This window comes from Herpailurus yagouaroundi, unplaced genomic scaffold, assembly GCF_014898765.1.
Source record: "Herpailurus yagouaroundi ecotype Mexico unplaced genomic scaffold, PumYag 250, whole genome shotgun sequence".
NCBI classification, from domain to species: domain Eukaryota; kingdom Metazoa; phylum Chordata; class Mammalia; order Carnivora; family Felidae; genus Herpailurus; species Herpailurus yagouaroundi.
Genome location: NW_024412467.1, coordinates 12,866,588 through 12,887,914, shown reverse-complemented (window position 1 = coordinate 12,887,914; position 21,327 = coordinate 12,866,588). Strand labels below are relative to the sequence as shown.

Sequence of the window (21,327 nt, the reverse complement as noted above, 5' to 3'; positions counted from 1 at the left end):
CCTAACCACTGAGCCCCCCAGGCGCCCCTACTGAGCCCTTACTCAAAGGAGACCAAGATCCAACCATACCTTTCCCCTAGCAGCCTAGCCATAGTATTCAAACAATTCAGGAGAATAAGCCCTTGTCTAACATTTTCCAGGGCCAAAGGCAAACAGATTTTGTCCTTTGGCAATGCCTGGCTTCTTCCCTCGCAAAGCCACCGTTCTGACATGGAGAGAAGATGCCTGCCACCAGCCAGAGGGAGGGACAGCTGGGTCTGACCTCACCGTTCTTGCTAACAAGCTCGCTTCGCTTTCCAAAGAACCAAGAAACGTGCTCTGTAAGAAGACATGTTTCTGCTGCAGCTTAGAGCAGGCACACACATAAGAAAACACAGGTCTGATCTTTAAGAAGCCAGGAGCTTGTCCCGCTGGGTCGCACAGTCCACACATCCCACCCTTCGCCGTCCTAAGCCTCTGGGGCTCGACACCGCTGTGCGGGTCTGATCTCTTCATAGGGCATCACGTCAAGGAAGCAGCCAGGTGCGGAAGGCTTGATTAGAAGAGACGTACACACGGTAGCAGAGGGAAGGTGCGAGAGCTTCTGCCTGCTCCGCCGCAAAAGGAGGAGAGCAGTGCTGGCAAGGACTAACCAGGACTCGCAGGGCGAGAGGCGAGCACAGAGCCACGGGCTGGGGTCTGGACCAGCCACCTTGTCCACGTGCCTAACACACACAGCCCCACTGCCGGCATCCTGAGGCCGGAAACTCAAGTTCAACAAAGCCGCCGCTCTGGGGTCTGTAACACGCAACAGGGCGTGGGTTTTTAAACAGCCGCCCGGGTCAGTGGCATTTACTTCAAATCACTTTTCTTTGTTTTTATTTTTAAATGGAAGGGCTTCTTTAAGTTTATTTGTTTATTTTGAGAGCGAGACAGCACGAGAGGGGGAGGGGCAGAGAGAGAGGGAGAGAGAGAATCCCCAGCAGGCTCTGCACTGTGAGCACAGAGCCAGATGCGGGGCTCGAACTCACAAAACCAGGAGATCACGACTTGAGCCGAAAGCAAGAGTCGGACACTTAACTGACTGAGCCACCCAGGTGCCCCTGAAATCACTTTTTAAAAACATTTTTTTAATGTTTATTCATTTTTGAGAGGTGGTGGGGTAGGGCAGGTGAAGAGAGAGAGAGAGAGAGAGAACATGAGCGGGGGGAGGGGCAGTCTAGAGAGAGGGAGACCCAGAATCCGAAGCAGGCTCCAGGCTCTGAGCTGTCAGCACAGAGCCTGACACGAGGCTCGAACCCATGAACTGCAAGATCATGACCTGAGCTGAAGTCAGACGCTTCACCGACTGAGCCACCCAGGCACCCTCAAATCACTTTGAAACCCCCCATGGACCTCTTCACCTGACACTTCAAAATCAAACCCTAGGAACCAGCACTCCTGCGCTGCCCTAAGAGAACAAGGGCAAAGCTTGGAAACAGAGATCTGTATTTGTTAGCACAGTAGGGGCCACCGGTGGGGTGATCAGTTATGATAACGCACGGCCCCAATCTCTAAACCGGAGGCTACCGTCAAAAGGGAGGACCATCCTTCTGGAAGACAGTCAGCCCAGGAGAAGCCTGGGTGTGCAGCCCCAGGAGAGGAAGGCTAAGCTGGGAGAAGCTGGGTATCTGCCAGGTCCAAACAGGCCTGCTGCAGCCACCTGCTAATCCCGGAGTGACATTCTCAAGCAGTGTCAGCAGACACGCCCCCAAGATTGGTGGTGAATCCCATGTGCAGGCTGCGTCTGCTCCCTCAAACACATTTATGCAGGTGGCAGCCAGTTATGGCCAGGGAGGGCTTGCAAGGACGTGGGCATCCTGAGAGAGAACGTGCAGGCCACCATGATCCCACCAATCTGTCCTGCTGACAGCAAAGAAAGCTTTTAGACGCTGGAGGCATGTATTTGAGTCTCCCCTCCTTCTACCAGCCTGTAGTCATGTGTCCCTTACCCCCACCAGACCCTTCCTGCCCACTCGTAGGGCCTACAGCTGAAGTGGCTTCCTGAATTCTAGGCCCGTCCGCTCTAGGTGTCAACGTTTTTTGGCAAAAATTTCCCAATCTAGAAGGAAATGTTTAAGAATCCTTTTTGGAACCTGTATGCCCTCCTAGATGTTAAGCAGATCCCTATGTTACCATCATTATCGAAGAGCAAAGATTTCATTTGGAAGGTGTATCAGTCCGCTAGGGCTGCATAACAAAGTACCCCAGATGAGGTGACTCAAGCAGCAGAAATGTGTGGTCTCACAGTGCTGGGAGCTGAAGATCAAGGTATCAACAGGGCTGGTTCCCTCTGAGGGCGTGAGGGACAACCCATTCCACACCCCTCTCCTGCTTCTGGCCATTTACAGGCAACCCTTGGCTGGTTCCAGATCGCTCCAGTCTCTGCCTTTGTCTTCACATGGAGCTCTCCTTGGGCAAGTGTCTGTCTCCAAATTTTTCCTTTTTATTTTATTTTTTAAAGTGTATTTATTTTGAGAGAGAGAGAGAGAGTGACAGAGAGAGAGAGAACAAGTAGGGGAGCAACAGAGAGAGAAGGAGAGAGAGAACCCCAAGCAGACTCAGATGCTTAAACAGACTGAGCCACTCAGGTGGCCCCGAGTTTTCCCTTTTCATAAGGACACCAGTCATACTGGATTAAGGCACACCCAACGACCACATTTTAAGCTGAAGGCCCTATTTCCAAATAAGGTCACGTTCTGAGGTATTCAGGGTTAGGACTCCAACATAAATTTTTTGGGGGGCGGGGGTGGGTGGGGAAGGGGCACAATTCAACCCGTAATGGGAAGGAATCTTAAAGATCCAGGGATTTTCAAGCTATATTTTATGAAACACCAGCTTTTAAAAATCCTCCGTAAGGGGCGCCTGGGTGGCGCAGTCGGTTAAGCGTCCGACTTCAGCCAAGTCACGATCTCGTGGTCCATGAGTTCGAGCCCCGCGTCAGACTCTGGGCTGATGGCTCGGAGCCTGGAGCCTGTTTCCGATTCTGTGTCTCCCTCTCTCTCTGCCCCTCCCCCGTTCATGCTCTGTCTCTCTCTGTCCCAAAAATCAATAAACGTTGAAAAAAAAAAATGCTCCGTAAAAAGAATCTCTCCACAGGTGTATATGTACCCCCAAATTCACTGAGTTGCCTACATTAAATACGTATAGCTTTTTATGTGTCAATCCTACATCAATAGAGTGTTTTTAAAAAATAAATTAAGGCCTTTTTAAAATTAATAAATTAGAAAAAGAGAGACACAGACAGAATCCTCTGGTCCGCTATGTTTGAGAATTGCCACGACCATATCCTAGAAATTCATTATTATGACACAAACTTATGAAACACCACTCCTCCACGTCAGGCACTGAACTTGCTGAAACTCCAGAATTCAGTAAGACCTGGTTGCCTCCAAGGAACTAGGGGTTTTTTGAGGGGGATGACGGTGGGGGTGCACAGAGAGGTAAATGTCACTGTACTGTGGTAAGTGCTATGACAGAGGCAGGTGCAAGTCACTTGGGAGCCCAGAGGAGAGAAACTTACCTTCGCCTAAGGCATAAGAGAAGGCTTCCCTTGAGGGATTTGGGGGAACCTACCTGGGTTTTTTAAAATGCAAAGGTGGGGCACGTGGGTGGCTCAGTCAATTAAGCATCCTGCTTTGGTCCAGGTCATGATTTCATAGACTGTGAGTTTGAACCCTGCATCGGGCTCTCTGCTGTCAGCACGGAACCCGCTTCAGACCCTCTATCCCCCCCTCTCTCTGCCCCTTCCCCACTCATATGCTTTCCATCTCTCTCAAAACTAATAAATAAAAAAAAAAAATTAACGCAAAGGAGTTTGCCAGGCAAAGTCATCAGGAAGGAGGCATTCCGGTCAGGAAAGCAAAGGGAACTGAGGTATACTGCAGTGTGTATTTGAGGTGCTCCTAGAGAAGAGAGGACAAGGGCAAATGACGGGGGGAAGGGGGGGTGGAGGTAAAAGATGAAGATGTACAGAGCCAATGAGAGCTTGAAGTTTATCCCAAGAGTGAGAAGAGCCAGGGGAAGCCCTGACGCGTGGGGGATGACAGAACGAGAACCAGTTCTGAATAGACGCGGGGTAGATAAGAAAGAATAGAGGCGGGGAGGCTGGTGTTGGCAAAGCATCATTTCGCAGCCATCCTAACAGAGACCGGCTGAGGTACAACGCCATTGATGGATGTTAAACCCAGGGAGCAGTTGTGAAGGTGAGCCAGGAATAGTCTCAAAGAGTCTCCCCACAGACTGCTTGTTAATTGCAACCAAACAGATAGTAACAGACACAGGAGCAACCAGGCATGCCTTGAACTGGGTGATGAAAATCGCCACCACCAATGCCGGGCAGAGACATGGTGCATCTATCTCCACATGGGATCCTGAGAACAGGAGAACCTGTATTTGACCATGAAGAAACTCAGACGAGCCCAAACTGAGCGACGTACTATTAAAAAAAAAAAAAAAAAAGGAACCGTATTCTTCCAAAATGTGAATGTCATAAGAGAGAGAGAGAAAAACTTGAAAATGTTAATGAGACATCGAGACATGACAGGTAAACACAGTGTCTGACCCGCATGGTGCCTGTGGCGAGGATAAAGGGCTACCGAAGACACTACTGGGTCAAGTGGCAAAGCTGGGCTATGGAAGGGAGATAGGAGGGAGACAGCGTGTGGATGGTTAATTCATGGAAGTTGAGATAACTGCATCGTGGTCTTGTAACAGAACGTGCCGTTCTTAGGAAATACACACGGAAGTATATAGGCGTTACAGGCCATGATGTATGCAAATCACCCTCTAACGGTTAGGAAAAGATTAGACAGGTGTGCGTGTGTGTGCATACATGTGCATGTGGGAGAGAGAAAATAAGAGTCCACATACAACAGGGATGAGACGTTAGCAGCAGGGGGACCTGGATAAATGGCAGATGCGTGTTCTTTTATTCTAGAAATTATTTCCTCAGAGATAATGCTGACGGCCTCAACTGGGGAGGCGTTGGCAGCAGTGAGGAAGGGAGGAGGTCAATTCCGCAGTGGTTGGTGGGATTCAGGGGGACGAGGGAGGGGGACGCACAGAATGGTTCCAAGTCTCTGGTGTGCGCGCCCTGAACACAGGCAGGGAAGAAAGAAGGGGAGTCCATCTGGCAAGAAAAGGAGAGGATTCTGGATTAAGTGTCAGCTTGAATGGCTCCTTCAAAAACCTCTTCCTTAATAATGTCGGTGTAGTCAGCCACATCTGACTCTGGCTACGATCCATCCTAAACGTGGACAGGGGAATGCTCACCTCAGGCAGCCATTTTCCGTTAATTTCCCTTTCTGCTTTGCAAGCACCCATCCGCCATTTTTTCCCGGGTGATGGTGGCACTGTGGCGTTGCCACCTTGTCCTATCCAAAGGAAGGTTCCAGAAGGGAGAGGAGAAGCCTCTTCTCCCAAGTGTCTCCTCCACCCCCATAAGGCACTCGCACACCGAGTAATCTGCACCAAGGACGCGCTCTGCAGTAGGGGCTGGCCCACGGTTCCCTTTTGTGTCATGTCATCATTTTAGCCGCCCCCCAAAAAGGGTATTCTTAAATTTTTTAACATGTATTTACTTTTGAGAGACAGAGAGAAACAGTGTGAGCAAGGGAGGGGCAGAGAAAGAGGGAGACACAGAGTCTGAAGCAGGTTCCAGGCTCTGGGTTGTCAGCACAGAGCCCGACGTGGGGCTTGAACTCACGAACCGTGAGGTCGTGACCCGAGCCAAAGCCGGACGCTTAACCAACTAGCCACCCAGGGGCCCCCAGAAAGGGTCATTGCCCACCAAACGTGGATCTCTGAACAACTTGGAAAAGAAAGTGAAAGCTTCCAAATGCCATAGCAACACTCAGACTTCCTCCCACATGCCAGGAAGGGCAGAATATCTACGTCATCTGCAGAGGCTCCGTGTGCAACTCGATGGCTTGCCTCCACTCTCCCCGGGATGAAGAAAAACGCCCTTAAGCCACATCCAGGTAAGGTCAGCGTCTCATGCCACTAAACAGTCACAAAATCTACAGACTCTCAGAACGGGCCTCTGGGGGTCATGCTTCTAGCACCCCGGTGGGCGGGGTCCTGGCACCACCTCCTGAAGATGTTCTGGAGCTGCCGACCTCCAGCTCTGGCTCCAGAGAGAGCGCCAAAGCCATGAGCAGGGGCTAATTTTAAACGCTGGAGTAGGAGCAGTGACCTTCTGGCCTTGGAGAGCAAGTACTCAACCACCCAGGCAACCCAGCCCAACTGCCAGCAGAGAAGACAGCTTCGTAGAGACTCAAATCCTGGGATTAGAGTCCTCACGGGCCATAAAAGATCTGACGGCCAGACACACAGGTCGTGTTCTCCACGACTTACTTATAGACTCCCAGGTCTTGCCACTAAGGGGGCAAGACCATACCTCCCCAGGGCAGGACTTTTTTCGGAACAGAACGCTTCCCCAAAGCATTCTTGCTATATTTCTTCCCTTGCTTGCGTTTCTTCCCAAATGATCTTCCTCCATCAGTCATTTTTTTTTTTTCTCCAACTTACACAAGACCCATTGGCTTCGCTACTTGGCTCTGGAGAATGCGTAGCCTCATTTGATCAAGAATCCTGAAGCATGCCACCAGAGTTGCCCTGATGAGAAGGAATGCCAGCCAAACTGTTTCAGAAAATTCACGCCATATTATGGAATGTCAAGCCGAACCGAGGAGAGTTCCTTGCTGAGTTTTTACACAGGGACTACGAATGCTCTGGCCTCCCGCTGGATTCTATGTGGGGCTAGTGGGGACGTTAGGACGCAGGACACAATTTTAACTAAACTGCCGCTCCTCTTGGAACAGGCAAAAACAAAACAAAACAAAACCCTAAGTAAACTCTGTGCCATGAATTAGCACTGGGGAACGGCACAGGGGTGTGGGGTTGATCTTTACTTATGGGACACTCCAAAGTCCGTGAGTACCCAGAGTCCCCAAGACCCGCCCAGGCTTGGGAGGAGGATTAACAGGACTCGGCATATAGTTATACCCAAGGCTGTGACTGCTCACAGTGAAAGTACAGGAACCGAGAACAGCAAAGGGAAAAGGCTCACAGGGCAAAGTCTGGGGGAACCGGGCACAAGTCACCAAGACTACCTTCCCGGGTGGGAGTGACGCAGGACATGCTTAATCCCTCCAGCGGCTGCCAGTGACCACAGGCGTGAACTGCTGTCTGTCAGGGAAGCCCATTGGAGACCCCGCGTCCGGGGTTTTTACTGGAGGCTGGTCACGTTGGCACTTCCTGCCCGGAACGCACCAAAATTCCAGACTTCCAGGAGGAAAGCGGTCGGTATAAATCATACACGCTTTGCACAAACAGTTTAGGCACAGTGAGCCGTGCTTATCGCTTAGGGAAAGTTTTATATCTGTGTAGGGAACTATTTACAGCCAAGCTCCCAGATGCCACAGCCAAAGGTCAGCCTTGCAAGCAGGCCTTTCTCAGGCGGACAGTCTCGGGCCTGCGTCACAAGTAAACCAAGACTCGGGCCGAGGTATGTGAATCCCAGACCACAGCTGCCCTGGGAGGGTGCTCGGTAAGGTTACCTACCCTGATGTTAGAGAGGCTCTCACTTATGGACCGCCCGGTTTGACACGTATGACATCCTTTTTATCAGCTGTGATGCTCATCCTTTGTGCGTGCTCGGCAACTCCCGCCAGAGTCCCTCACGGACATCACAGAATTTCTCAGAACCAACAGACCCCTGAAAGAACATCTGGTACATTCCCTTCAGGATACGGGATGAGGAAAGAGACCCATAGGGAGGTTCAGTGATTGCCCCAGAATAAATCTGGGTTTGAAGGCCCCTTTTCCTCTTCCAGACTCTCCTGGCCCCTGATACTGACCTGGCCCTAGTCCATGGCCCTCAGCCATGACCTCCAGACCTGAGAGAACAGAACAGACCAGCAACGTGGAGGCCTGAGCCTAGGGAGCAGCCTGGCCCTGTGACTGGACCTGGGGAGATCAGGGAGGAATGACCAGTAGCTGAGTCATGAAGAGGTCGTGGAGTACGCAGGGTCAAGTCTGGTGGGTCTTGATAAACACTGGGTCACTCTGTAGGCGTCTTGAGACGTCATCAGTAAAGCCCTCCAAGTAGTGTGTTAAGCGGGTCCCGGTTATCGTGGCTCCAATATGAAGCCAGTAGTTTGGGGGCAGGGGCAGCCAAAGGCCAAACAGCTTGCTAAGGTCAAGGGAATGTTTACTCCAAAGACATAGCGAATGCTAGGTTGAGGTCAGAAAGACTAGTGATCCTGATCAAATCCACCACGGGAGGGAGGGCCCCTGCATGCTGTGTTTTCTTTAACCAGACCCCCATTCCCACCCCCATTCTCCGTTCTCACATGCAGAAAGGTAACAGACGCAGAATTTGGATTAGATTGCAGAGATTCTAGATTCGTCTCTGAGGAGTTAGAGGGCTGCATTTTGGTGGTAGTAGCTGTTTTCTAAGTGTGGACTAGGAAAGAGAAAGTCGGTGGCCACACAGGGAAACCCAGGTAGAAGACAAAGAGAGAACTCGCTCAGGATCCCTGTACCCCTCCTCCTAATCCCTCCTGAGGCCGAGGCATGGACCTGTACCCTAATCATACCTCACCCACCCACCCCCGACCCCTTTTCTGTCTACTCCTGGGGCTGGTTTCTGTGACCTACAAGCCAAACAGACTTAATAAATACCAGTAGGACTGGCTGGCCCAAGCTTGTAGAGTTAGCCTCTTCGTTCTTATGACAAAGAAAGCCTGTGGAAATGTTCCAGATTAAAGGAGTTTAAAGAAATGAAGGCTGGGGATGCCAGAGGCCAACAGGTAAGATGACAGGTAAGAAGTCTGCCCCCCAGCCTTCCCCAGCTGGGGAATCACACAGGGACCAAGCTTGGAGCCCTGGACAGAGAGGGCTGGCTCCGAAAGCCAGTTTCCTCCGTTCGAAGCTTCGAGATCTGAGCAGACAGCTTAACTCCTCTGAACCTCAGTATTCCTTGTCTGTAAAATATTTAATTATACAGGCTCACCGTCCTTTTTCCAAACTCTCTGGAGCCAGATACAATTTAGGTCTCCCAGATCTTAGAAATATACGGTGCATTTACTAGATGTTACGTATCACCCCCGGCATTTTGCTACAGAGAGATGTGTTGGATGAACACTCACGTGCTGCGGGCCAGAGAAATCAAACAATAAACTGTCTCGCATCAGTTCAGCTTCGGCTCTGTGATCAAATGAGTTTGCACGAAACCAAAGAAAAAATTCAGTTTTCGGACTTTGGAATGTTTGTTTGCTTTCGCTTTAGATTTTTGTTGTTGTTGTTGCTGTTGTTGTTATTTGTGGATTCAGCATTGAGGCCTGGGGGCCGTGGCCCTGTATCTATCTTGCCGGATTATTGTGTGAATACACAGGTTAATCCAGGGACAGCACTTTGCACAAGGTCTGTTACCGCCTACGATCACATCAGTGCATGCCTGTGTCTCTCACTAGGCCGCGAGCTCCTTAAAACCCAGAGATATTATCTTCGTCGTTTCTCAATTCACCTGAACACCCCAATGAAGTGTTTTGCGCACTGCAAGGTTTGAATAAATGTTTCTTAAATGGATAAATCCAGTTTCAAAGGTAAATTGTTTTCTGCATTCAAAACACCATGGATCCTTGCAGATTCCCTGCAGGGGACAACTATTTGATCATTTGAAGATGTACACATGTAGGAATCCAGGTGGTAACATCCTTATTCCTTTCAATGCATCTTTTTTTTTTTTAATGTTTATTTATTTTTGAGAGAGAAAGAGTACAAGCGGCGGGGGCTGGAGGCGCGTGGGGTGCAGAGAGAGGGGGAGACACAAAACCCAAAGCAGGCTCCAGGCTCTGAGCTGCCAGCACAGAGCCCAAAGTGGGGCTCGAACCCACGACCCACATGATCCTGACCTGAGCCGAAGTCAGATGCTCAATCGACTGAGCCATCCAGGCGCCCCTCAGTTCATCTTTTTAAAGCATCCTTTATGATATGATGTCCTCAGAACTTTAAAAAACAAGTCAAACGATAGCGATAACAGTATAGCAGCTTACATTTAGTGAGGGGACGGTAACATGCCAACTGCTTTCTAAAGAACTTTATACATATTAACTTATTTGCCTCCGTCAACCTTTTTATTCATTTGTGTTTTGTTTTGTTTTGTTTTTTTTAATTTGCCCATTTTACTGATACGGGAGCAAGGCAGGCACCTTGCCTACAGATACACAGACAGTAAGTGACAGCTTTCGACCAGGCCATCGGACCCCACAACCTATGCTCCCAAGGCCTCCCACGGAAGGTGAGCACAGAAACCCTTTTAGCCAAATCTTATGGGTTGAGTTGCGTCTCCCCTCCGTGGCCAACTCTCCGTGAAAGATAAAGTCCTGACCCCCAGCATCTGTGAATGTGACTTTATTTGGCAATGAGATCTTTGCAGATGAGCAAGTTAAAACGAGGGAGTGGTTGGGCCCTTGCCCAATATGACTGGTGTCCTTATAGAAAGGAGACATTCAGACATACGGACACACACACCCAGGGAGGCCACCACTGAACATGAAATTGGAGACGAGGAGGCTCGTACAAGCCAAGGAATGGCAAAGATGGCCAGTGAACCCCCGGCAGCTCGGGGAGAGTCCTGGAACCGATTGTCCCAACGACCTCGGTTTCAGCCTTCTGGGCTTTAGAACTGTGAGACATTTCTGTTTCTTAAGCCACACAGTTGGAGGTACTTTGTTAGCATCTAGGCCCAGGAAACCAATACGAGTGCATTAAGCCGATAAATCTCCTGGAACCAGCAAAGCCAACGTGTCCTGAAAGTCCTGCAAAGGAGCACGTGTAACACACTCTTGCTGGAACGACAGCAAGAGACCCAGGACTCCAAGAGGCTTCTCACTCACTGGCGTATCGCCAAATCCTCCTTTCTGGCCTTTGAGTGACTACTTCTTCCAAGCCAACCAAAAAAAGAAATGAAGAGAAGGCACATTTCCATGATTCGGAGATGAGAGCTGACAGCCAAGGACCACGGCCAGCGCCTCCTGGCCCTTCTGTGGCTGCCAGCGGGAGACAGAAGTGGCCCCATGTGGGACAGCAGAGCAGGAGTCAGGGATTGGGGTGGGGGGGTGCGGCGGCGAAGCAGGTCTTTCAGACCCCAGGGCCTTGGCTTCACCCTTCAGCTGTCACTCACGGCAAACCTATGGCTACCCCAATATGAAAAACCCCAAAGAGATTATACACGCATTGGGATGAGACTGATTATCATCTGACTCTGTGGTTCCCGCTAGAGTTTAGGGTTTAGTCATCTGAGGCCTTCTGATCTAAATCTCTCGGCTCATGTGCCTGTCACACTGGGGCTCTGGGCATACTCCCCTCCCCCACCCCCAGGCTCCTGTCCCTGCGAGCACCTAAACGGAAAACCCGTGCCTCCTGACGGATTCTGAAAGCTTGGCAGTAGGTGATTACACCTTGAGGGGTGCATGGTGGATCCGGTTACTGACCCGATCTGGGCTGAGTTTTACACTCAGGGTTACTTCTTTCAGAAGTCCCTATCACTCAATCACCTTGGTAATTCCAGACGCCCATCAGGGGTTTTGTTTCCGGAGAGGAAAGCCAACCCCAGGGCTCACAGGAGTCCTGGAGAAGGCTTCTGGGCAGGGAGCCTACCATGAATGGGAAAGCCCCCTGGTCTCTGGCCTGAATCTGGTTGGAGAAACGCCGAAGAGGTGGACAGGTGTTAACTCTAAAGAGGAGATCCTGTGTCTCCCCAAAGGCTGACACACTGAGAAAGAAATGGAATCATTAGGCCCAAATGGGTAGCAAGCCAGACATCCCACTACCCCCCCGTCACCAGTGCCGCACATGGGCCACCTGACATTCTGTCAGAACAGAGGAAGCCCAGGCAGAAGGGAAAAAAGTGTGTCTGCTGAATTCGGGACAGTCACCTACACGAACAGCAGCATTCCATCAGGAAGAGCACAGAGGGTCCAGCTGTCCCCATCCTGCCTGCCCTGCTGTGTTCATACACCTACCCTTGGGAATCTGCTAAAAGGGAGGAAAACGAATAGCTGAAAATCTCACCCGACCGGCCAGGTGGTCGTGGTTGAACACCTACCTGCCTGGTCAGCACTCTGTGGACAGCATTTTCAAACAGTATGAGAGTTTAGGGACCCATTCCTCCAGCTTGATTGCCGCTTACTCTTAACCTATTGCTGGCCATGACTTTGGCACAGCAGGCCTGACAGGCCGGGGCTTTCCTGGTTCAGCCCAGCTCGGTCCCAGGAAGCCCTCATCCCGAGAAGGTGAGTCTCAAAGGTGGCCCATAGCATGGCCGCCCTATCTCGAAGGAAGCTCCAGAGGGTTGAGAGGAATCTTCTTCTTATAGATTGGTTTCGTTTTTTAAAAATATGAATGAATGCTGTCGTGACAGATCAGGTTTATTCCACTTTCTTTGAGCCACTGAATACAGGCTAATGTTTAAGCTACCTGTAGCGGCCACCTCTAATCCTTTCCAGAAAAAAGCATGAATCTAAATAATATACAGGCAGATCTCAATGGCTCTCTTACTGCAGATGATCGATGCTGAACAGAGTGTTAGGCTAACAGAGTGTTAGCCTCGAGCTTCACAGACCAGGGCACCTATACCCCCCGCCCAGACAAACACACCAGGCATATGGTAGCCTCCTGGGAATAAAAGTTGATCTAATCATACAGTCACAGGAACGTGGGCATGCAGAATGGAGAGTTCACGTGAATTTTTGAACTAAGACCTCGTCATCCCTGCTGGGCATGCTGAGCTGTGCCCCTCCCCCGCTCCGGGGGACCTGGGCAGAGGAGTGTGGGGAGCACCACGCAGGGACACGTTCCTGCTCCTCTCTGCTCTCATGACTAGTAGGTGACATAGGGGCCAGCCCACATGGGAAAATCAAAGACGGGGCTTTCTATCGTAAATTTGAGCCAAAAAGGCAACACTGCCTACGGCACGAGGCTGTGCAGACCAGAGACACACGTGCCCGACGAGGAAAGCGGGAAAGACTGCACGGGGAGCTCAACCTGCCCAGACACGCTCCCGCCTGTGGATCCTGGCGCAGACTTGCCAGAAGCAAACGGGCACCTGCCAGGGATTTCAGAAGTGACCCGGATTTGCTGTGATTTTCCAGAGCCTAAAATGGAGGAAAGGTCTCTAGAAAGTTCTACGGCCCGTAAAACTACACCCTACAGATAGCAGGTGCTCAGGAAATGTGTGGGGGTGATGATTAATAGGCCTGCCACCAGCAGAGAGTCAAACGGGGCATGTGGCTCCCCCGGCCACCGGTGGTACCTGATAGGACGTGGTAGGGCCCAAGAGTCTCCGTTTGTAACCAGTTTCTTGTCTGTCTCAATTCAGGGTCCTCAGAAACACTGAGAAACTGGTGCAGAGAACAAGACATATGCGCAGGGAATGATGGAACTGGGGCTCTGGGTCTGGATGACACCACACTTGCTACTTCTATGCCAGGCTCTTGATTATTGATTATTGATGGAGAGTACAGATTTCCCGCTAAGTGTCAGCATCCATCTGTAACACATTCCTGCGGCTGGATGGGATTGAGAGTAAGCAAGCCGTCCTTGGTATATAGGGTTGTTTGTTTGTTTGTTTTTAATTGATTTATTTATTTTGAGAGAGAGAGAGAGAGAGAGAGAGAGAGAGAGAATCCCAAGCAGGTTTTGGCGGTGCCAGCACAGAACCTGACGCGGGGCTTGAATTCACAAACTATGAGATCACGACCTGAGCCAAAATCAAGAGTCGGACGCTCAACCAACTGAGCCACACAAGGGCCGCCTCCTTAGTATAGTTTTAAACTGGACTTTATAACTTAAATTCTTTGGAAGTAGCTGCCAGCCTAATCTCGCAGGAAAAATAAACACGGAGATTTCCCTGGCTCTCAGCATCCTTAAATCACTAGCTTGGGCTACATCAGAAACAAGCCTTCCGACGAAACCAAAACGTGTTTTCTATCCAGGCAACAGCAGAGGTTCCAGATGTAATTCCTGGAATTCAGACTGGGATCAGTGCTTCGAAAGGATGATTTCACTCCTATCCCGTCCCACAAGCCTAGAGGCCTTGGCTCACCCAAAGGGAACAAAGGACAATTAAAATACAAGTCTAATTGATTGCTTCCCAGTCCCTTGGCCCCGTTTTCCTCCTGCATATTTTTTAAACCTCCTCTGTGTTATTTGTCATCTAATAAACCATTTCCAAACTCCTTTGAAATAGAGATGTAATCAATAATGCTCTCCCCCACTGAACTCATCAGGCGATGTGGTGTGGTGGAGAGGTCAGGCTGATCTTGACTACAGTCCCAGCGCCTCCTATGAGCTGTGTGGCCTTCAGCAAGTGACCTAAACTCTCTGGACCCAACCTTCCTCCTTTATAAAATGGGGCCAATGCCTGCATTATAGGGTCACTGCAATGATAAAAATGAGGTGAACCTGTTTTGTGGGGGTGGTATGGTCCTGATTATCATCACCAAGGGCAACCAGAAAAAGATTCCATCACTCCTCAGGCAAGAGAAGGGAATCTAGAGGAAGATGAGGGGGAGCATTTGTGATGGGATTTCTTCTAAGAAGCGACGTGGGATGGTGAGAGGAAAAGCCCAAAGGACCGCCACGGTGGTAACCAATAGATCAGACCAGCGTCTCCTCAAAAGCAAGATGGGCAAATGAAGAAAGGGGCAGGCGGGAAGGATCCAGAGATTCTGTCCCGTCTTTACCAACTGTTAGGAGTTGAATTATGAGTCTTCAAAGACATGAATCCTATCCCCCAGTACTTCAGAGTTAACCTGAAAATAGGGTCTTTGCAGATGATCAAGGCACGATGAGGTCATCCGGGTGGGCCCTAGTCCAATGTGACTGGTGTCCTAGAATGGGGACAGTTGGACACAGGCACACGTACAGGGAGAAGGTCGCAGGGAAATGAAGACAGAGGTGGGGATGATGGCATCCACGAGCCAAAGAAGACCAGAGAGTCAGCGAACTACCAGAAGCAGGTCAGAGGCATAGACTAAAGTCTCCCTCCCAGCGCTGGGAAGGAAGCAACCCAGCTCACGCCTTGCCCTGGGATTTGCAGCCTCCAGGACCGAGAGACAATAAACTTCTGTCATTGAAGCCTCCCGTTTTGTTACAGCAGCTCCAAGAAACTAATACGCCAATCAGCTGTTGGATGCTATTATTACTGTCATGATTAACTATCGTACTTCAACACTGCTGGGCACAAGACCGATGCTGAGGAACGATGTCTGCGGCTCACGCCTTCATGGTGTCGTCCGATTACGGTCTAGACTTCTACAGCTCTCTTCTATACCTCGGGGCCCTTCCCCCGCCACTGAGGCTCACGCATGGTACCAGGTTAACAGGCCTGAACATATCCTCCCCACTCACAGAATCCGTTCTGGAACGCTCCTCCACTCCAGCCTGTGCCTCTGAAGCACTGACTGGTCTATCTGTTCCCACTTCCCTCCTCCAGGGCCCCAGGACAAGCCCACCCTGGTGCCATCTTTGTCAGTAATGGTCCCACCAAATTCTGTTCCCTCTGAACTCAGACATGGAATCCAAGCAACTTGCTCCCTAAAGGGGGGGAATCAAGTTAAGACAATAGCTGAGTCTGGCAGAGAGCCTCATATCTCTAAAGAATATGCCTACATCTCTCTCGCACTCTCTCTTTTAAAATACTTATCTTTGAGAGAGAGAGCGTGCGTGTGAGCAGGGGAGGGGCAGAGAGAGAGGGGCACAGAGGATCCAAAGAGGGCTCCACGCTGACAGCAGTGAGCCCCATGCAGGGCTCGAACCCACGAACCCTGAGATCATGACCTGAGCCAAAGTTGGAGGCTCAACGAACTGAGCCACCCAAGCGTCCCCTACATCCCCAATTCACAGGTCCCCTCTCCACTTTCTTCTGTGATAGATGCTCCCAATAGGGTTCTAACAGTACTTTATCCCCTCTAAAAACCACAGTGGTTAAATTTAATCATAGACTCGTGGAGGATGGTTGGAAACACCTCCACAAATTCCTTTAATGTCTCTCCCATCAAGAGGGGTGACCTATATCCCCTCACCTTGAGCCCAGGGCCTTTGTAACAGCCGCAGTGAATAGAATGAGGCAGGGTGACGATGGCATGACTTCTAAGCCTGGGTTTGAAAAGCCACACGGTAGCATCTGCTGGGTTCTGGGACGCTTGCTCTGGGAACGTCCAGCTACTCTGTAAAAAGTCCAGCTACCCCCCAACATCTGGTGGGGAGAGATGCGAGAGAAGGTGGTGGGGAGCTGAGGAGCCCGACCCGTTCCAGCCCCTGTGTTGATCTCCTCTTCCCTGCCCAGGTGTGGGCAGGAATCTTCCAGAAGATCCCAGGCCCGTCCGCTATCAGACTGCAGCACCAGGAAGAGAGACCCTGAGTGAGAACAATCTAGCTGAGCCCAGTCACCTCTAAGTTGGTGAGCAAAAGAAATGATTATCAGGGCGCCTGGGTGGCTCCGTCGGTTGAGCGTCCGACTTCGGCTCAGGTCATGATCTCGCGGTCCGTGAGTTCCAGCCCCGTGTGGGGATCTGTGCTGACAGCCCGGAGCCCGGAGCCGGCTTCTGTGTCTCCCTCTCTCCCTGCCCCTCCCCCGCTCGTGCTCTCTCTCTTTCTCAAAAATAAACATTAAAAAAAAATTAAAAGAAAAAAAGAAATGATTATCACCGTTTTGTTTTTTTTTTTTTTTTTTGCTGCTAATGGACTCAGCCACTGTTTCGGAGAGATACGTCAGCAGCTCTCACTTACCATCACGACTCTGTGTTGAGTGTTCGTCCATCAGGGACACACACGGCGGTCCCACGCCACCCGGAAGGAAGCTCATCCCTCCGGAAGCCTCTCCTCTCCCCTCCCCTTCCACCTCCCACTTCTGCCATCGGCGGGTCCACTTGTCCAAGGCCTGTGTTTACTACAGTGACGTCCTGCCCACCAGCCACAGCGGGTCCTACCACCTCGGCTGGCCTCCCTGCCTCTGGTCGCCCGCCACCTCCAGGCTCTCCCGCGCTGCCGCTGAGGGACCGGTCTTCCCAGCACGGAGCTGGTGGTGACCCTCCCCACCGCCTGGATGGCACTCTGCTCCTTGGGCTGCTGGCTTTGACAACAGTCAGTGCTGTTCAGCACCTCCAGCTCCACCGCCTGCCCATCACCCCACACTCCAGCCGAACTCACGTCCTCCCCAGGCCCCTTCCCTGAACACGCCAAGCCCATCACCTCCCGCTACTCCCTTGCCGGCAAAGCTGTCCTGCCTCAGCCTCCATTCAAATGTCACTTCTGTGGACAGTTTAATGGAACTTCTATAAAGATCCCCTCCGGGCCCCGACACCCTGGCCCCCTCCTTTCCCAGGCTCGCAACAGCCTGTCGCTCTGTACCACAGCGTGTCCCCCAGGGGACTAGGAGCTCTTTGAGGGCAGGACCCCAACTCGTTCAGCCTCTAACAGACTCGAAGTAAGTGTCTGCCGCATCGTTGCTGAAGCCAACTTTAGTCAGTCCCGCGGGCTGCCTCCCCAGAGGCCACAGGCTCCTGGCGCTGGATGGAGAGGTTTCCAAGCAGAGATGAAGGCAATCGGATCACCCCCCTGGCCAGCCCCGGAATCTGCCTTGGGTTTCGCTTCTCACCTCTGAGAGTAATGGGTACCAAGGACGCCCGTGTGTGTGTGGGTGACAAGGACGTCAGTGGCACACAGTGAGTCACAAGTACCCCGGGGCACCTTGAGCTCGTCATCCTTGAAGTGGAGAGGCAGCTTGCGTAGGTTTAAATGTTGACTCTGACAGTTTTTGTTTTGTTGGTTTTTTTTCTTTTTTAAGTTTTTTTTTTTTCAACGTTTATTTATTTTTGGGACAGAGAGACACAGAGCATGAACGGGGGAGGGGCAGAGAGAGAGGGAGACACAGAATCGGAAACAGGCTCCAGGCTCCGAGCCATCAGCCCAGAGCCTGACGCTCGAACTCACGGACCGCGAGATCGTGACCTGGCTGAAGTTGGACGCTTAACCGACTGCGCCACCCAGGAGCCCCTAAGGTTTTAGTTTTAAGTAATCTCTACACCCTACGTGGGGCTCAAACTCACAACCCCGAGCTCAAGAGTCCCACTGACAGAGCCAGCCAGGTGCCCCCGCTTTGTTCTGTTTTTGTGTAACGTCTATCTTTGATTTCCCAACGTTAAAATGGTGCAGTGGTAGCATGGGAGATGGGTTTGTCAGATCCCCCCCCCCGACATAAATGCAACCCGTTTTGCCATAAGAACAAATGTCTGCCACGTGCGGGCATCTCGCTTAATTCTCACCACCACACTCTGAAGAAGTGAATTATCTTCATTCACGGCTAGAAAAACAGAGAGTAACCTGCCCAACGTTACACAGCCGGGAACCGGCCAGAGTCAGAACCTGAACCAGCCGTCTGGGCTATTAAATTGCTGGGGCGCCTGGGTGGCGCAGTCGGTTAAGCGTCCAACTTCAGCCAGGTCACGGTCTCGCGGTCCGGGAGTTCGAGCCCAGCGTCAGGCTCTGGGCTGATGGCTCAGAGCCTGGAGCCTGTTTCCGATTCTGTGTCTCCCTCTCTCTCTGCCCCTCCCCCGTTCATGGTCTGTCTCTCTCTGTCCCAAAAAATAAATAAATGTTGAAAAAAAAAAAATTTAAATTGCTGCGCTGCCTCTCGGGGCGCCTGGGTGGCTCCGTTGGTGAAGCATCCGACTTCGGCTCAGGTCATGACCTCTCGGTTGGTGAGTTCAAGCCCTGCGTGCGGGTCTGTGCTCAGAGCTCGGAGCCTGGAACCTGCTTTGGATTCTGTGTCTCTCTCTCTCTCTCTCAAAAATAAATACAGATTCAAAAAAAAAATTGTTTTAATTGCTGCACAGGCAACTTCAGGCCTGACAAGCTGAGTGCGGCCTGCTGTGTCCCGGGGTCCTGGTGACTCGCTACACCCTCCTTGGTACACGCAGACGATACACGGGGCACACGCTGGCATCCTTCTGAGAGGTGGGCAGGCCGGTCCTCCCCTTGCCTGCTTTCTTGGTGGCAGCTGAGCCTGGCTTCTGTGCTTTCTGGGGGAGATGGGGGGGGCTGTGGGGCGAGATGGACGGATGGAGAAGGAGGCTTCTTGCTCTCTGGACTCAGGGGGAGGGAATCCTCAGTGGGGGAGAGGGGTGTGCCCTGTGAGAACCAGATGAAGGAGGAAGACAGCAGCACACCGCTCACAGATTCAGCCAACAGGAAACAGTTGCTGGAGGAGAACCGGGCGGGCGTGCGGGTGTGTGGGGGCAGAGTGGTGCCGCCCTGCTCTGGAGGGTGGAAGGTGTGAGCTGACAGTGGATGGAAAAACAAGGCGGGGGGTGGGGGGGGTGGGGAAGTCTGCTTTGGCTCATTAGTCAATGGAGTCACAGCTGCGAGGGCTGACACAGGACACCCAGGGCACTTCGGATGGCACTGTGGCAAGGTCTGCACACGGCCGGGCCTGGGGGGGCCCATCCCTCTCACGTAGGGGGAGGGGGGCGCCCTCCCTCCTTCCCCAGCGGCTCTGGCTCAGTGCTGTGACAGGAGCAAGCCTGGTGGGCTTATGCACACACAGAGAAAGCAAGGAAGAAACCAGATGAATGCTCCCAGCAGCCTGGGGCCATTTAATTCCAACCAGGGGCTGGTTATTTAGGGCCTTTCCTAGAATTTTGGTCTCTCTTTCAACCCTTCCCATCAGAGCCAAAATCTACTGACAGAACCTCTCCGATCGCCGCCGGGCTCAGCACAAATCACCGGGCTGTGAGCTTCTCACCGAGCTCACCTCCAGTCCGGTCAACAGCAAGGGCCTGGGAGAAGAAATCACTTTCCGAAAAGTAAAATGAGCTCTTACCTGCCCCAAACCCATCCTGAGTCAACGTTGATTATTACCGGAGCTTTTTTTTTTTTTTTTTGGGGGGGGGGGGGGGGGGGGAAAGAGAGAGGAAGAAATCACCTCTTCTTCAGTCCTCTCCTGGGCCCCTAATTGTCCCAGCCAGGCCTTGAGGTCAGCAAAATAATGGGCCTTTTGAAACTCCAACTGCTAGAATTTAAACAAATTCTGTCCTCCTCGAACATAATCACCAGCTGTGTAAACCACATGCCCCCAAAATAACGCGCACCCACCCTGACGGTTAACCGATGCACCCAAATTCCCACTGCCGTGTTCCTCTGGGCCCAGACACCTGGTCTGGAGAGAGGAGAGAGTGGACCACCTCGTGTTCGGGTTACAGATGCCACCAGCGGAGCTCAGCAAGTCTGTGAGGATGAGCTGCTAAGATTTCATTAAGCAGAAAGCATCTCTCTTTTCAGACTGTCAAGTCACACGGGTGAGCGGTTAAGCAACTGTAAGGGAAGAAGGGAAAGGTTTCTTAAGGAGCATTTAAAAATGCAGAGCGCGTTACCTGTAACACCGCCCAGGGCGCTCAATTAACTTGTACGCCCCACGTCAGCATCCAGCCTGGCTTTCCTGGCCACCAGAATCCAGAAAGCTGGAGCTAGCAGGCACAGTAGCCATCACGGAGTCCAGCATCCCAGTTAATAGATGCGGCACCCAAGGCCTGGGGGTGTGGGACCAGGGCGTATGGTGAGGGAGGGGGCTCACTGCCCTACAGCTGGTTAGAGGCAGAAGCAGGGCGGTATCCCAGGTGTGCGCTGTCCAGCACGGGAGCCACTAGCCAGATGCAGCTACTCACACTTAAAATCAATTAAAATGGAATAAAATAGGGGCGCCTGGGTGGCTCAGTCAGTTAAGCGTCCGACTTCAGCCAGGTCACGATCTCGCGGTCCGTGGGTTCGAGCCCCGCGTCGGGCTCCGTGCTGACCGCTCAGAGCCTGGAGCCTGCTTCCGATTCTGTGTCTCCCTCTCTCTCTGCCCCTCCCCCTCCTGCTCGGTCGCTCTCGTTCTCTCTCAAAAATAAATGAACATTAAAAACAAAAATAAAATGGAATAAAAGATAAAATTCACTTCCTCATTTGCCTGCCCATGGCTCATGTGCTCAACAGACACATGGGGCCTGTGTTGGACAGGGCAGAACAGAACATCTCCATCATCACAGAAAGTTCTAGTGGACAGAGCCACTTAGAATCACAAGACTCTCTAACTTCTTTCACTCCTCCCGGGTCTGGGTCTCATTTTTACTGCAGGTTCCACCCATGAAGCATCATGAAATCGGTTCAGTGGGACAGAGTCCACTTTCCTTATCCATAATGAAATAGAAGAGAATAGAAAATATCATAGTGCATCATTTGCCAATGAAATACGGGTAATGC

At 51.6% G+C, this 21,327-nt stretch overlaps 1 protein-coding gene and 1 non-coding gene across 5 annotated transcripts in view; both read right to left on the bottom strand.

Moving 5' to 3' along the window:
* Positions 1-21,327, bottom strand: part of GFOD1 (Gfo/Idh/MocA-like oxidoreductase domain containing 1) — a 119,145-nt gene that overhangs the window by 74,798 nt on the left and 23,020 nt on the right. The gene's annotated exons all lie outside the window — the stretch shown is intronic.
* TRNAR-UCG (transfer RNA arginine (anticodon UCG)) lies at positions 9,896-9,980 on the bottom strand. Its single transcript has one exon. It is a non-coding gene; the product is annotated as a tRNA-Arg (tRNA).